Raw genomic sequence first — 14038 nt, 5'->3', positions numbered from 1 at the left:
ATCTCCTTTATTTTTAATTTTTATCCTCTTTTGTGCCCTCCATCTCTCTTGTCTCATTTATTTCATTAGATAAGACATTTCTTTCTCTTTTTTATGCTTTTCATGTATTTGTGTGCTCTCCACTTCTCTTCTTATATCTCTTGAGTAAAACTCAATCTGCATATCTCTACCATCCTGCTCTTTCTCATACTGATGATGGATCATGTAGTATGATCTGAAACGTTGATGGTTAAAAAACATACAGAATCAAATCCAGAAAACATTGTATGAATACTAACATAAGAAATCAACACCTGAGAAGATGAAGCATAACTTCTAGTACTTGTAACATTAAATTCTGCACAAGCAGGATAATATTTGATGATAGGTCCACAATATGAAGGTAAGCTCACAAAATATGGAAGGAACAAACAACTGTCTGTCAAATCAAACTGTCGGGTCCAAATAACTAGAAAACAAAAAACAAGCAAATATCTTTTTTTTTTGGGATGTAAGATTTCCAACAGCCCAAGGATGCTCCTGCATCATACTTTGTTGAGTCCCACTCAGTCAAGTAGTACTCAACCGAGCCTCCTGAGTTACCCTCAAACACAACATTTATTCATGTGTTTACCCTAAAGATTCAAATGTTTAACTAAATGTTATTTGATTCTTCTAAAATTGTCCAAAAATTAGAATTTTAAGATTTTCCTCTTGTTTATTCTTCTAGATTGGGTAGTTATCTTCTCAAGTACACATGCTCTATGTTAAAGACTAATAAGAAGATTTCTTCCTAACTAGAGTAGATCATTTTACAAATAAACCAACTCTAATCAACTAGTACACTATAAATAAAATAATTATATATGTACAAAAATTATATTATTTTGGATTTTTCTTCTTTGCATTCTTTATGGTTATTTTCTCTATTATAAAATATTTTTGTTGAAACACTAAACAAATAAAATTAGACATGATATCAAGATACATTCATATAGTTAGGCAAGAGCCTACGACACAATGGTTATGTGCGGTCTCTCATTCTGGAGGTCTTGGTTTCAACTCTACTTAAGCTTAACACATTATAATAAAAAATCTTGAAACAAATAATAATAATTAATCTAGGCTTTGGCCCATTGCCTCTTAAAAAAAGATACATTCATATAGTTAGAAATCAAATCAACCTAACAATTTAAAGTATAATTTTATTTAATATTCATATAGGACACTCCCATCATAGCCTAAACTTAATAATCGTGTACATGTACTTAAGCATTTTTGTTGCAAAATACAATTTAAAATTTAGGAGATTTGTGTCACATTAAAAGAAATATTTCAGATATACTATACACACATATCTATATCTCATCAAATTATATTTTTACTTGGAATTAATTATTTAATATTCTTTTTGAAGAAGTAATTCTTAGTCTAGTTGGAGAAGTGAAGTCTACCTTTTGAAAATCTAGATGTTTTTAAAAAAAGAATCCTCCCTTGTAGATCTAGTCTCTCTTTTGGTATAGTAATTTTGTTTTTATGTTGAACAATTCAATTACATGTTTTTTATAATTTTTTTTAAATTTTAATAATATTTTCAAATAATTTGTAATCATTTAAGAAAGTTAATATTATAAGCTTACTTCATTTTGCTTTTCAAAAGTTGTTTTCTTAGGTAACCAACTCTAGTTAGCTAGTACACTATAAATAAAAGAATTATGTATACCATGTACAATTTTATGTACTAGAGATCTATTGTACTTATGTATATCATATGCTCTTTCTTGATTAATCATAGGTAGTCTATTTTGGACTTTGGTTCTTTATATCCTTTATAATTGTTTTCTCTATTGCAATTTTTATTTTCAAAAACCAAACAAACAAAACTAGACATGATATCAAGATACATTCATAAAATTAGGAATGAAATCAACCCAACACAAAGTCTAAGATTACTTAATATTTATAGAGAGTACTCTCGTCATAGCCTAAATTTGATGATCACGTGAATATATGTAGACATCATTTTTGTAAAATATAATTTAAAATTTAAAAAGATTGCATCACATTGAAGGAGACATTTCAAATAAACTAACAATATATATCCCATAATTTCATGTTTTAACTTGAAATTACCTATTAAATAATTTTTTATTGATAAAATCTTTTAAATCATTGTAATTTTCAAAATTAAGACCTAATTTCTTTATTCAAATTACAATTTTTATATTTAAGACCTAAATTAACCAAGAGGACCTCAATAGGAAGATGAAGGATATTGAAGATTTCAATAAGGACAAGATGGCCAAGACTTCTAGCACTTTGCAGATTCTCCAAGAGGAACTTGAACATAGTTTTGCTAAAAGAAAGAACAAGGCGATGAAGACTACTTCGATGGTTGAGATCCTTAATGTGTTGATCCCTCCTTAGAGGAATCGGATAAAAGTCTCATTCATGAATCTTATTGAGTAGCTCAACCAAGATTGGAAGGAGGTTAAGGCACATTCTCTTTAGTTTTTTTTTGTGGTTTTCGCCTTGGTTCTCTACAATTTTCCTCTTTGATGTTGGTTATTTGTGTTAGTTAATTTCCAAATTTTTGTGTTGGGTGGTTTGGGTTCTTGAAAATCTCCATCTTTTTTTGGTCTTTTGACTTGATGTAAGAATTTAAGCCTTCATCTAAATTATCCAATATTTCTATCTTCATACACTCAATGACCTATAAAAATCTCAACAAATTATATTTTGTTTCAAATATTTTCCTTTTCTCGAGTCCCTTGCCAACCATTTTGTTGTTCCATAGTAATGGATAATGAGTAATGGAGTAAGCACCTTGAACAAAAGAAACACCTTATTTCCTTATTTTTTATTAGAATAAGCTGAAAACAATTAATACAAATAGACACTTTTAAAAAACGCCTCGGGCCACACAAAGAATAGATAATAAAGGATTATCTTAAAAGGTTCGTACAAAAAATATATACTAAATACAAAAAAAAACTGGTAAAAATAGAAAGCTTGCAACAAAAACAAAAACGATTATGATAACCTTGAAAATTCTTGTGGCGGCCAGAACAAAATTTGTCACTTCATTTACATAAAACGAATCTAGGTGATTTTGTAGTTCACCACAACACGTTGCAAACGAGCTCTGGTTTATTTGATTGAATTCGTTTTTTTGGTTTTTTCTCCAATTCTGTTTGGTATTTGCAATTTCTACCGGTCCTCCTTCGCTCTCTCTTCTTAATCCTGCTTAGCCTTCAAGAAATTTGGGGTCCTTTCTTATCTACTATTTTTGGACTCGGAGTAGCCACACATTTCTTCTAAAATCCATCTTACAACAACCATTCGGTCCAGAATTCGGCAATAATTTCCGTCATCTGGTTGAGAATGGCGGTAAATTTATGCTGCTACAAAATGAGAGTACTGCTGCACAACACTTGCCAGAGCAGTTGCTCAGTGCAGAGCGACTTTTTGTTCCAGCGTTTCGGTTTCGTTTTTTCAGGTTTTAGCAGATAAATTATAGGTAAGAACAGAAAATTTCAAGTGAAATTGAACTTTTTAGAAATAAAAGTTTTAGTCATTTGAAGCTTTCGTCTGATTCACTGTGTTCGTGGCCTCGGATTTGGTGCTTAAACTTGTTTTGTTCAAATGTTTTTCAGGTAATTAATTATTCTGGTAATGTTTCTGGTTCGATTGTAAAGGTGTTGGCTGTGTATTGAGCTTTAGTGACTTAAAGGCGGTTTTGGCAGATAAATTATAGGTAAGATTTGAAAAATTCAAGTGAAATGGAACTTTTTAGAAATAAAAGTTGTAATTATTTGAAGCTTTCGTCCTATTCACTCTGTTCGTGGCTTCGGATTTGGTGCTCAAACTTAGTTTTGTTCAATTTTGTTTCAGGTAATTGTTCCGGTTATGTTTCTGGTTCGATTGTAAAGGTGTTTAGTGTTTATTGAGCTTTACTGACTTAAAGCGGTTTTGGCAGATAAATTAGAGGTAAGAATTGAAACTTTCAAGTGAAATGGAATTTTTAGAAATAAATGTATTAACTATTTGAAGCTTTCGTCTGATTCACTCTGTTTGTGGCCTCGGATTTGGACGCTCAAACTGTTTTGTTCAAATTTTCTTTTCAGGTAACTATTCCGGTAATGTTTCTGGTTCGATTGTAAAGGTGTTGAGTGTATATTGAACTTTACTGACTCACAGGCGGTTTTGGCAGATAATTTATAGGTGAGAAGTGAAAATTTCAAGTGAATTGGAGCTTTTTAAAATGAAGATTGAAATTATTTTAAGCTTTCATCTAATTCAATCGGTTCATGGCCTCAGATTCGGTGCTCAAGCTTTTCTTGTTTAATTGTTTTTGCAGATAAATGCTCCGGTAATGTTTCCGGTTCAGTTGTACAGATATCGAGCGTGTTTTCTAATTTTTCCAATTCTGGCATAAATTGTAAGCTGACAAGCAAATCATGCATGCTTGGTGAGTACTGAAAAGCTTCATCCACAAATTTTTATGTTATTCAGTATAAATTTTTAAAATAATTTTTCGGACAAAAATATTAAAATTTGAAATTGTAAATATTTGCTATAGATTGTTCAAATAGTGCTTATATCAAAATTTTCTCAGTTATGTGACTGTGTTTATATATATATATATATAATTTTTGAATAAATATTACATTTTGAAAATTGCTATGAATTGGTCCAACAGCCTTTATATCAATATTCTGGATCTGAGTTACTGAATTTTGAAATAAATGAATGAAAGGGTTTAAGATTTTTTATAATTGAATTAAGATAATCCTCTGAATAATTATCTTAAATTTTGCTGAGCTTTCGAAGTAAATGGATGAAAGAGCTTGAATTTTTTTACCACTGAATTAAGATACACCAATTCCTTCGTAGTTTGTTTTTCTGGAGTTCTCAAAAAGATAATATGTTTTTTTCATAGGAAGTGAATCTTCCTGAAATTTCAAGTTGTGTTACTGAATAAAGGGCTATATTTGGCCATACATTATGAGATCTGATTCCTTAATAATAAACGGATATGTCGGCAGGGAAAGCCAAATGTCTTCTCAACCTGATATTATTATGTATATGGCTTTCTATGACTAATATTAAACTTTCAGTACATCAAAAGTAATTGTACAGGTGAGAGCCCACCAAAACAGAGCATAATTATCTTTAATCAGACTTAAATCTAACTTTTTCTCCACAAACAGCCAATAGATAAGACATGAACAGGTTACCAATCACTGGCATGGCCATTGCTGCCTGTAATTCACATTATGAAAAGGATTGACTGCATTTTCGCCTCTTTCCAATCCAAGTCATTTCTGTCAGAACCAGTGGGACTTGATTGCTTTTTAATGTTAAGGTTGTTTATTTTCTCCACATATATTACTAGGTTCTATTTATTGTCTATAGTATTGGTATACTATTGGTATATATATTTGAATTTTTTAATTTTTAAAATTAATTAAATTATTTTACTTGATTCACATATATGAGGACTTATAGGAGCGGATTTCTAGGAATAACTACCTCTCTTATTAGATGTGTCTTTAATAAATTAAATTAAATTTAATCATCTTAATAAATGTGTAGAACTCATCTACTATTTTTTTAGAGGCCAAGATAAAATTAAGTTATAATAGTAGCATTAGATTTATATTATAAATTTTCAATAGATTAATTATTATTATTTGGTATTTTTTTGAAGTCAAGATGAATTAATATTATGTGTTGTGATTAACTATTATTATTATTAATCATTAATGTGTAATAGACTAGAACCCAAGAAGACATCCCAAATAAGAAGCTGATAATATACTATTGTATTGTAGACTCTTGCCTATATTATATGATAATAGATTAATAAATTTATATTTATGTGAAATTATTTAACTAATAATGTATATCAAGTTATAAAACTTTAATCAATTCATTTCATAGACAAACCCAATTAAAAATTACATATTAATATAATATAAAGTTTATCAAATTACAAAACTCTTATTCAATTCACTACTTAGATATATTGAATGATAATATATTGAATTTCTACTTATGAATCATAATATACCATTATAAATTATTTATAAGTATTTCCAACAATATTTTAATATTAAAATGTCGATTTTACTATACTAATATTTTTCTCTCAGAAATCACAACTCATATTCCTAATTATTAAAATTTGAAATTATTTTTCTAAATTATATAACATCTACATTGGCTATCGTAGATTAGCTCCCACAACTTATAGTTTTGATTTGATTCGTAAGTAAAGTTTCTCCAAGTAAAATAGTCCATATAAAAAACAATCGTGTACAACCAAACTCACGAGTAGACAATTTAAGCCACTCATATCGCCTTAACTGGGTATACCCCACTTAGAATTATTACATCATCATTTTAAAGTATGTATTATAGTGTTGATGTAAGTTAAATTTTAAAATATTTTTTAGGAAATAAAACTAAGAATGACTCATGGAGAGTGACTTCTCTTTAAAAATAAAAATGATGGTAAATTTATTAAGAAGTTTAAGTTTTTTTTTTTTTTTTTTTCTTCACATTGCTAATTTTTTGGGATATAAAATGATATTATTAAAGAACACTTTAGAAATATTAGAAATCATTATTCCAAATAAAAAATTATATATTTATTATAATAAGAGCGACATTTAATTTTTTTTGGGTCAATAAAAGATTATTTTATTGATATTAATTTAGTATAAAAGTAAAATTAATAATCATTGAAATTTTATATTGACGGTGCTATTTCACAGTGCCAAAAAATGATCACTTGGTAACAATCAAAATAGTCATATATAATCAAGGATGTGTATTTGTACTATACAAAATCACTTTGGTTATAAACCAAAATTTATTCATTTTAATCACCACGCACATAAATTTTCCATCCCCCCAATATACTTTAATCTATATAGTAACAACCCTTAAACACACAAAATTTTTACAAAAAAGTGTAGCGAAGAAGCAACGATGGTCATGAAGCACTCATCTCACTAGCTCCACCACCATCCAACAACTCGCAAACCTTGAACACTCCACTTGGACCAAAGAGACCTTAACAACCTCAACCACTCAAAGTGATTTCCATCACCACCAACATCAGATTGCAAACCACACCCACGAACACAATTTATGTGTGTTACTCGAATATGACTACAATCTCTATCTCACTCTCCTCCCTCGCAATATCTATATCTTGCTCCATTGGTGCCACCATGGCCTTATCCTTAACTCAATCTTCACCTGTCATTTCTTTGGTGCTCCATGTCTTCTTGGGCTCTCGTCAAACAACTTTGAGTTTATATTTGGCTCCTAGGAATCCCAACCGCCAACTTGAGCTCCCAATTATAAAAATATCCACTATTAAAGTCCATGCCCTCCTTGCAAGATAACCCCTAGGATTTGGTGAAAAAAATACACATAGGGTAAAAAAACTAGAAAATCTAGCCAATTGCCTTGAGTCACGAAGAACTCCCTCCCAGGCACTAAAAAAATTAGAATCTCCTCAAGGCCCACATGACACTCTCCATTTTGGCCTCACAAACCCCTCCACCATTTGTTTCACCTCCTCTTTAGAATGAAAGTGTAACCACTGGGCACAAAAGAGGGAAGCAATGTCAAAATTCATTCTCCACTAGAATTTTGATATTGCATACTTCACACCCACCAATGCCCATATGATTTTGATGGAGAATGAGTGGATTAAAGCAAAACATCCCTTAGCTATTCTTTAGTCACCGACCCCTTGAAGACCATCTACTACATTGTAACACCCAAAGAAAAATTTGCTTGCATTTCTCCTTTTCTCTCCTTCGCTCTCCACAAACAGTTGTTTCCAAATCCACTCAAATAGTCATTTTATTTGCTAAAATATGACTGTATATTACATACATTCTCTACATTGAATGCACACATAGGAAGAATGTGCAAAGGCAGGGTAAATGATTTTCTTGCACCAACTAAAAAAAATTATTGCAAAAGTCATCCTCTGTCATCCTTTGATGTATTGATCAACTCACCATGTCACATCAAATCTCTTCAAACTAATTGCCATAATTTCACTATCCTCTATTTTCTTTGTTAGCGCTACATTAATTGCCAATTTGGGCAATGAGTTAGCATGCACATTTACTTCTTGGTAGATATATGGGAGATTTTGAAAAATTGAAAAATACTTAGGTTTTTTCCTTGTTCCTTTGACCACCTTGTCCAACCGTTATGCATGTGAATTACCAATCGTGATAGCATTGACTATTACTTGAGAATCACTCTCCAAATGAAAATTATCAACATGAAGCCTATGTGCCAAACCTACCCTCAATAAAGCTACCTGAACTTCAACTTCATTTTAAGTTGGGCTACTTCTAACATGTTTTCTTCTTAGTGGTAATAATATTACCATTAGAATCCCTTGCTTCACATCCAAGACCTAATGGTACTGAATTTTACCAAGGAACACCATCAAATTTCAACTTGATCCATCCCTTGTTTGGAGCTTTCCATTGCACCTCTTTGCCACACACCTTTTGAAGATCAACCTTCATACACCCATTAAACAATAAAAAAGATTCAATTCTTATTTTTCTTTTTGATGAATGAATTTATAGACAAGTTTTATTTTACATACCAAAATCACAAAAGAAATATCTTGTGTAAATTGATCAAGGATACAAATTCTAATATATAATTATAACTTTTCTAATATCTCATTTAGTTGAAAATCATAAACACGATTTTACTTAAATCTTTTAAATTGAAATAAATTGCTTCACTGTATAATTTTTATAAATAAAATAAACTACCATTTATGATTCACAAAAGAAATACATAATTCTAACAAAATTTTAGTGAAAAAAATATTGCATCACATGTATATTAGGTAAGTTCAAATTGAATTAAAAATGTCCATTAGTATGATATACGCCTTGCTTGTAGAAATATTGGCATAATGAACACATTAAAAGGTTACTAATAATTTTGTAGTACTAGAAAAACTACAAAGCATGTAAAGTATGCTATTTTTATGTGAACTCAAAATTATTAGAACATACCTTAGATAAGGAAATTTTATTTAGAAAGATAATTTCATTATTGGGAATAATATTTATATTGAAAAAATCTCTTTAAATTGCTACTTTTTTCCCATTTATTAATATGAACTTTTTAAATGATAAAATGGATGGAGTTATCTATAAGAAACTAAGGGGTTTTCTAAAATGAAAATAATAATTACATAAGTTTATTCATCTATAAAGTTATGGTTAATTTTTTTTTATTTTTTATTTTTTATATAGACAAGCATGTAGTTCCATTGGAACACTCTAAGTAAGTCAACTATTAAATAACTAAGATGATCAAGTGCAAAAATGCTTGCTAAATAATATTATGATAGTGTGATGGTTGATTTGTGGAATTGTTTGTTTAGGCACTAGTATTTAAACTCTCACTAGGTCATTGTGATTATGTGATTTGTGTGCTCACTTCAATCTATTGTGCACATGAGTTTGAACCTTTGTGTTTCTATTGTTGAAATTTATTCCAACTGACTTTATACTCCAAACCTTAATTACATTGATGTTCTTGTGGGATTTGTGCCTTTACTGGTCTAATATTCTTGCAATTTGGATTATTTGTGTTAATCTTGTGTGTTCACGTAGAAGATGAGGCCTCTCATTACAACTTGACCAAGCTCTGACTCTAGGATAATAATTATTACGATATTGATAAATAAATAGACATAGAAAATATATAGCTAGTTATCTAACTAAGTAAAAACTTATGGAACATATTTGTCAAATCCACACAATTTTTTTTAGCTTGTTACCTAACTAAGTAAACACTTCTAGAAAATATCTTTCAATGGGAGAGATGACACCTACACTAGTAAATCTAAGCAAGATTATCCATGTGTATATAATGCATATATGATAGCACAAAATTTAATTTGTAATCATCAAATGTGTTTTAATCAAGTAGTAGAGTCACTTTGTTCTCATATTGGAATTGAAGTTTGAGTCTTCCCCAACGATATATTAAGTTGTTGATAGGAAAATTAAAGTGTTAATCCTACCTCATTTGAGTGATATAGTGGTAGTCTTATAGGTTATTTTTGTTAGTGCACACTAGATGGATGAAGGAAAAGGGATAAATGAAGAGCTTTCCTATCAAAAAGAGATAAATGGTAATTTTTTCAAGCTAGATGAGCTCTCTAGAGAAAGTCTCATTGTAGGAAGAATCAAAACATGAGGGCCATGGAGAGGGAACTATGAGATGAATCATTCAAGTTGTAAGAACATGCTAAATAATAAAAAGAACATAATGTTCAAGTTGGAGGAGCATAAGATAGAGTTGGAGATGAAGAGTGATTTCCCCATAAGAGGAGATGAAAGGAAATATTTTCACATTAGAGAAGTGTAAGTAGGATATTTTTTATTCTAGAAACATATCCCTTGGGAGAGTGTAATGTATAAATTAGTGTTCTTGCACATGTAAAGAGGTAGAACCCCTATTAAAAACCTTCACTGAATAATCTAAAATATATTAATGTAGATAAATATAATATACACTAACACCAAAATTCATGTAATATTATAATGAAAAAAATATAAATTTATTATTGTGGCAACCAAAATTCAAACCCTTATTAGGTCACCATGATTGTAGGCATTATATCCTCATTAGTATTATGCTCATGAGTCTAAATCTTTATATTAAATTTGACTGTGATTAAATTGTTGACTTCGTTATCTAGGCCCTTATTAAGGAAATGTGTGAATAGGATCTATGATCCTACTATTGAGCTCATGAATTTATCTAGACTATTCACATTATTGCAATATGCCTATTCTAGATCTTGGGCAAGGTCCCCCATTTGTGACCTCACTAGATCAAGATAAGATAAAATTTCCCATATCATGATAATAAAAATGCACTGCAATTAATATTATTATTAGAATCTAGTAGTAAGAATGCATTATCTTTGGGATTTAAAAAAAATTCTAGCTAGGGATCACTAATTTGTGGATTTTATTATACCAAGCCTTAAGTGAAGACAAAGTCTCATGAAGGATTGAGCATGGATATACACTAGTTGGCTTTATTTCAAACCTTTATATCATACATAGAAAACTTTTATACTAGCCTAATAGGCTAGGTTTATACATGAAATTTATTTCCTACATTACTAATTATTCCATTTTGGGAGTCGAATTTACATATATGAAATTTTACAAATGAAGACTAAAATCCATAGAGCTAAAACTAAATTGCCTTCTCAATAGAGGGAATTGAAGAAATAATAACTAGTTTTTAGTATTGTAAACATCATTGAATAGGAGAAAAAGCAAGGGACTAAGCTCTAGGATCAAAATGATCATGTTATCCATGCATAAGGTGGACACCATATTTGAAGAGTGGGGTTTATAAACATTCTCCTTATCCTCTCATGTGCCATGAACATCATGTCTCCTTTAATAATAAAAAGACATGGAATGAATTCCAAAGGTAACCATTAAATTCTTTTGTGCAAAATAGATGGAGGTCAACTCTAGTTTTAAGTGGGAAACCTCAAACATAGGGGCAACCTAAGTTTGAACCTTAACGAAGATATAAAAAATAGAGCTCCTAATTATTAATGTAATACTATGCCCCCACATATTAGCAAAAGAGGGATATATCAATTTTATATGACAATCATAAACACAACACTTTGAAGATGAGTAGTGCTTAATTATTTTATTTTTGGAACAATAGTGAAAAAATTCACGATAAATGCAAGTCCAATTAAAAAGTTATTACATTTTCATAAAATTCAAAAATATTGTTTGGCTATAAAGTATTTTTGTAGTACCTTTGAGAGAAATGAAAGCAACTTTTTAAATATTTAATGTTTAATATGCTACATGATGCATACCATTAGTTGACTCTAATAGTGCTCATATTGTTAACTTGATTATAATATATGAGACTAAATTGCACACTACATGATATCTTTTAGCATTTAAGATGACTGCTATTGAAAGAGAAATTAGTTAAATGATTAATTATGCTATGTAAGTGCTTAATTTGAGGGGTTTATTTAGATCTCAACAAATTTCCATCCTTAAATTACATATTTTGCATACTAAAAATAAGAAAACTCTAGACACATCTTTATTCTAAAGGGAAAAGGATACCTTTTACACCTTTGTAGCTCATCTAAATGTAAAATAAAGTTGAGGATCCTTTATGCATAAATTATTTTTGAAGTCTTGAGAACTTACTACGTGAAAAAAATATATAAGTAGTTCATAACAAATGAAGTATTACATGTATATCTTAACCAATACTACGATTAAAATCTAATTGATTCAAATAAAATAACTTTTAAATTCTTAATTCTTAGTAAAAGCTATTTTTTTGGGTCTTATGCATTAACATCTCACTAAGATGAAGCAATATCACATTAAAACCTTATAAGATTGTAAAGACTAACCATATTCTAATTATTGATTTCTTTGATCTCTTTTATAAATGATGCAAACTTTTCCCAATACACAAATTAAATGACATTTTATAAACATTTGAAATGGGATCTTTGGACCAAATATCAATAGAACTCTAATAAAACTTCTACTTAAGGGGAAAATGAGATACCATTGTCAATCACTATTACATTTCACTATTAAACATTTCTTACATGATTATTGCTACCTTTGATTCCCCACCTTAACACTAAATGAGATTTCAAGCTTAATCATATGTATTAGATCAAATTAAGTGCACAATTCTTGAACAATATAAAGCTAATGAAAATTTACAAAATGTTTGCTTGAAACTTTTAGATTGCAAATCACTTGTTGAAATTTTTGTTATTTGGATGAGACAAAAATAACGCTAAAGACAAACAAAGATTTCACTAATAAGTTGCAAAAAATAAAGTCACACACATCAACAAAGTTTTAAAATTAATCATGCTACTACCAATAAAAAAAAAGTGAATGTGCATGTTTTAACCATCCATACAATATATACCACATACACAACTTTACTATTTATTTTCGGTTTTGATAGTTTAACATATATTTTAAAATTATATTCTAATAATAGTTGTCATGTAAGTGTGCATTTGTTTCTAGTAGCTCACGTGGTTGTATACATGACCTAAAAACAATTGACACATACAATGTTTAGATATTTTGTCACATTTACACTAAAAATATCAATATAATTAATTGGTATAAATAAAATTATTAACAAAGAAAAAATTGTCCAAATATTATTCATATATATGAATTTTTAAAATTAGGAGAAAAAATATTACAATGTTTATATCAAATTTATGTAATTATTTTTCCTATTTAAAAGAGAAATCCAAATTTTAGATAATGGACGTGCTTATTTCCATAGCATTTGGATCAAACTATATAATGACAATCTAGCTATTTCTCTTTGATTATCTTTCTCTACGATAGTCTAAGCATATCCCCAATTATTGAATCTTAATGATAATCAACCATCACCCCTTTTAATTTAAATAAACGAGTCATGTAAAAATAACAAGAGATGCAATGCATCAAAGTGTCAATAATTCGAAAAGAAGGAAAATAGAAATTTATAGGTAGAAAGGAAGGATATGAAGAGAGCTTAAAAAAAGGAAAGCGAGCTAAAAAAGAGAATGATATGTTATTATAAGTACAAGTAAAGGTAGAATGATAGAGAGAATTGAAGGGAATTTTAAAAATATTAATAATTATATTATTTTAAGAAATATATAAGTAACAATAGAAATTATATTATATGAATGAACTAGTCATTTCTATTATAAGTTGAAATATTTGATTTAAAAAAATAAATTGTCTATTACTTAATTCAAACTACTAAAATATCTAATTAGTTTGAGGGGTAGTATTAGTTTTACAATTTGTAAAATGGTATTAAAAAAATTTAGAATAATATTGTAAAAAAGAAGTTAGTAAAATATAGTGTAAACCTAAAGAAATAATATTTTACGAATGACAAAAATAAATATCAATGTAAAAGTAATAAATAT

The 14038-nt window shown here is 29.0% G+C and overlaps 1 protein-coding gene across 2 annotated transcripts in view; it reads left to right on the top strand.

Annotated features, from left to right (window-relative positions):
• Window positions 1–2949: 2949 nt before the first annotated feature.
• The window catches only part of LOC149571447 (protein CHUP1, chloroplastic-like), a 52616-nt gene continuing 41527 nt past the window's right edge, over window positions 2950–14038 (top strand). Inside the window, exons 1-5 of one of the 2 annotated variants that reach the window (XM_089812960.1) lie at window positions 2950–3499; window positions 3636–3736; window positions 3874–3969; window positions 4107–4203; window positions 4340–4450. The gene's annotated coding sequence lies outside the window, so the exon portion shown is untranslated. The remainder of the gene's footprint in view (window positions 3500–3635; window positions 3737–3873; window positions 3970–4106; window positions 4204–4339; window positions 4451–14038) is intronic. The other variant, XM_089812961.1, reaches the window with a different exon arrangement.

The sequence above is a fragment of the Cupressus sempervirens genome, chromosome 2 (genome assembly GCF_028749045.1).
Source record: "Cupressus sempervirens isolate cs-2001-9-10 chromosome 2, ASM2874904v1, whole genome shotgun sequence".
In the NCBI taxonomy this organism is placed as follows: domain Eukaryota; kingdom Viridiplantae; phylum Streptophyta; class Pinopsida; order Cupressales; family Cupressaceae; genus Cupressus; species Cupressus sempervirens.
The sequence above is the reverse complement of the archived record's forward strand: the minus strand, read 5'-3'. Positions and strand labels throughout refer to the sequence as shown.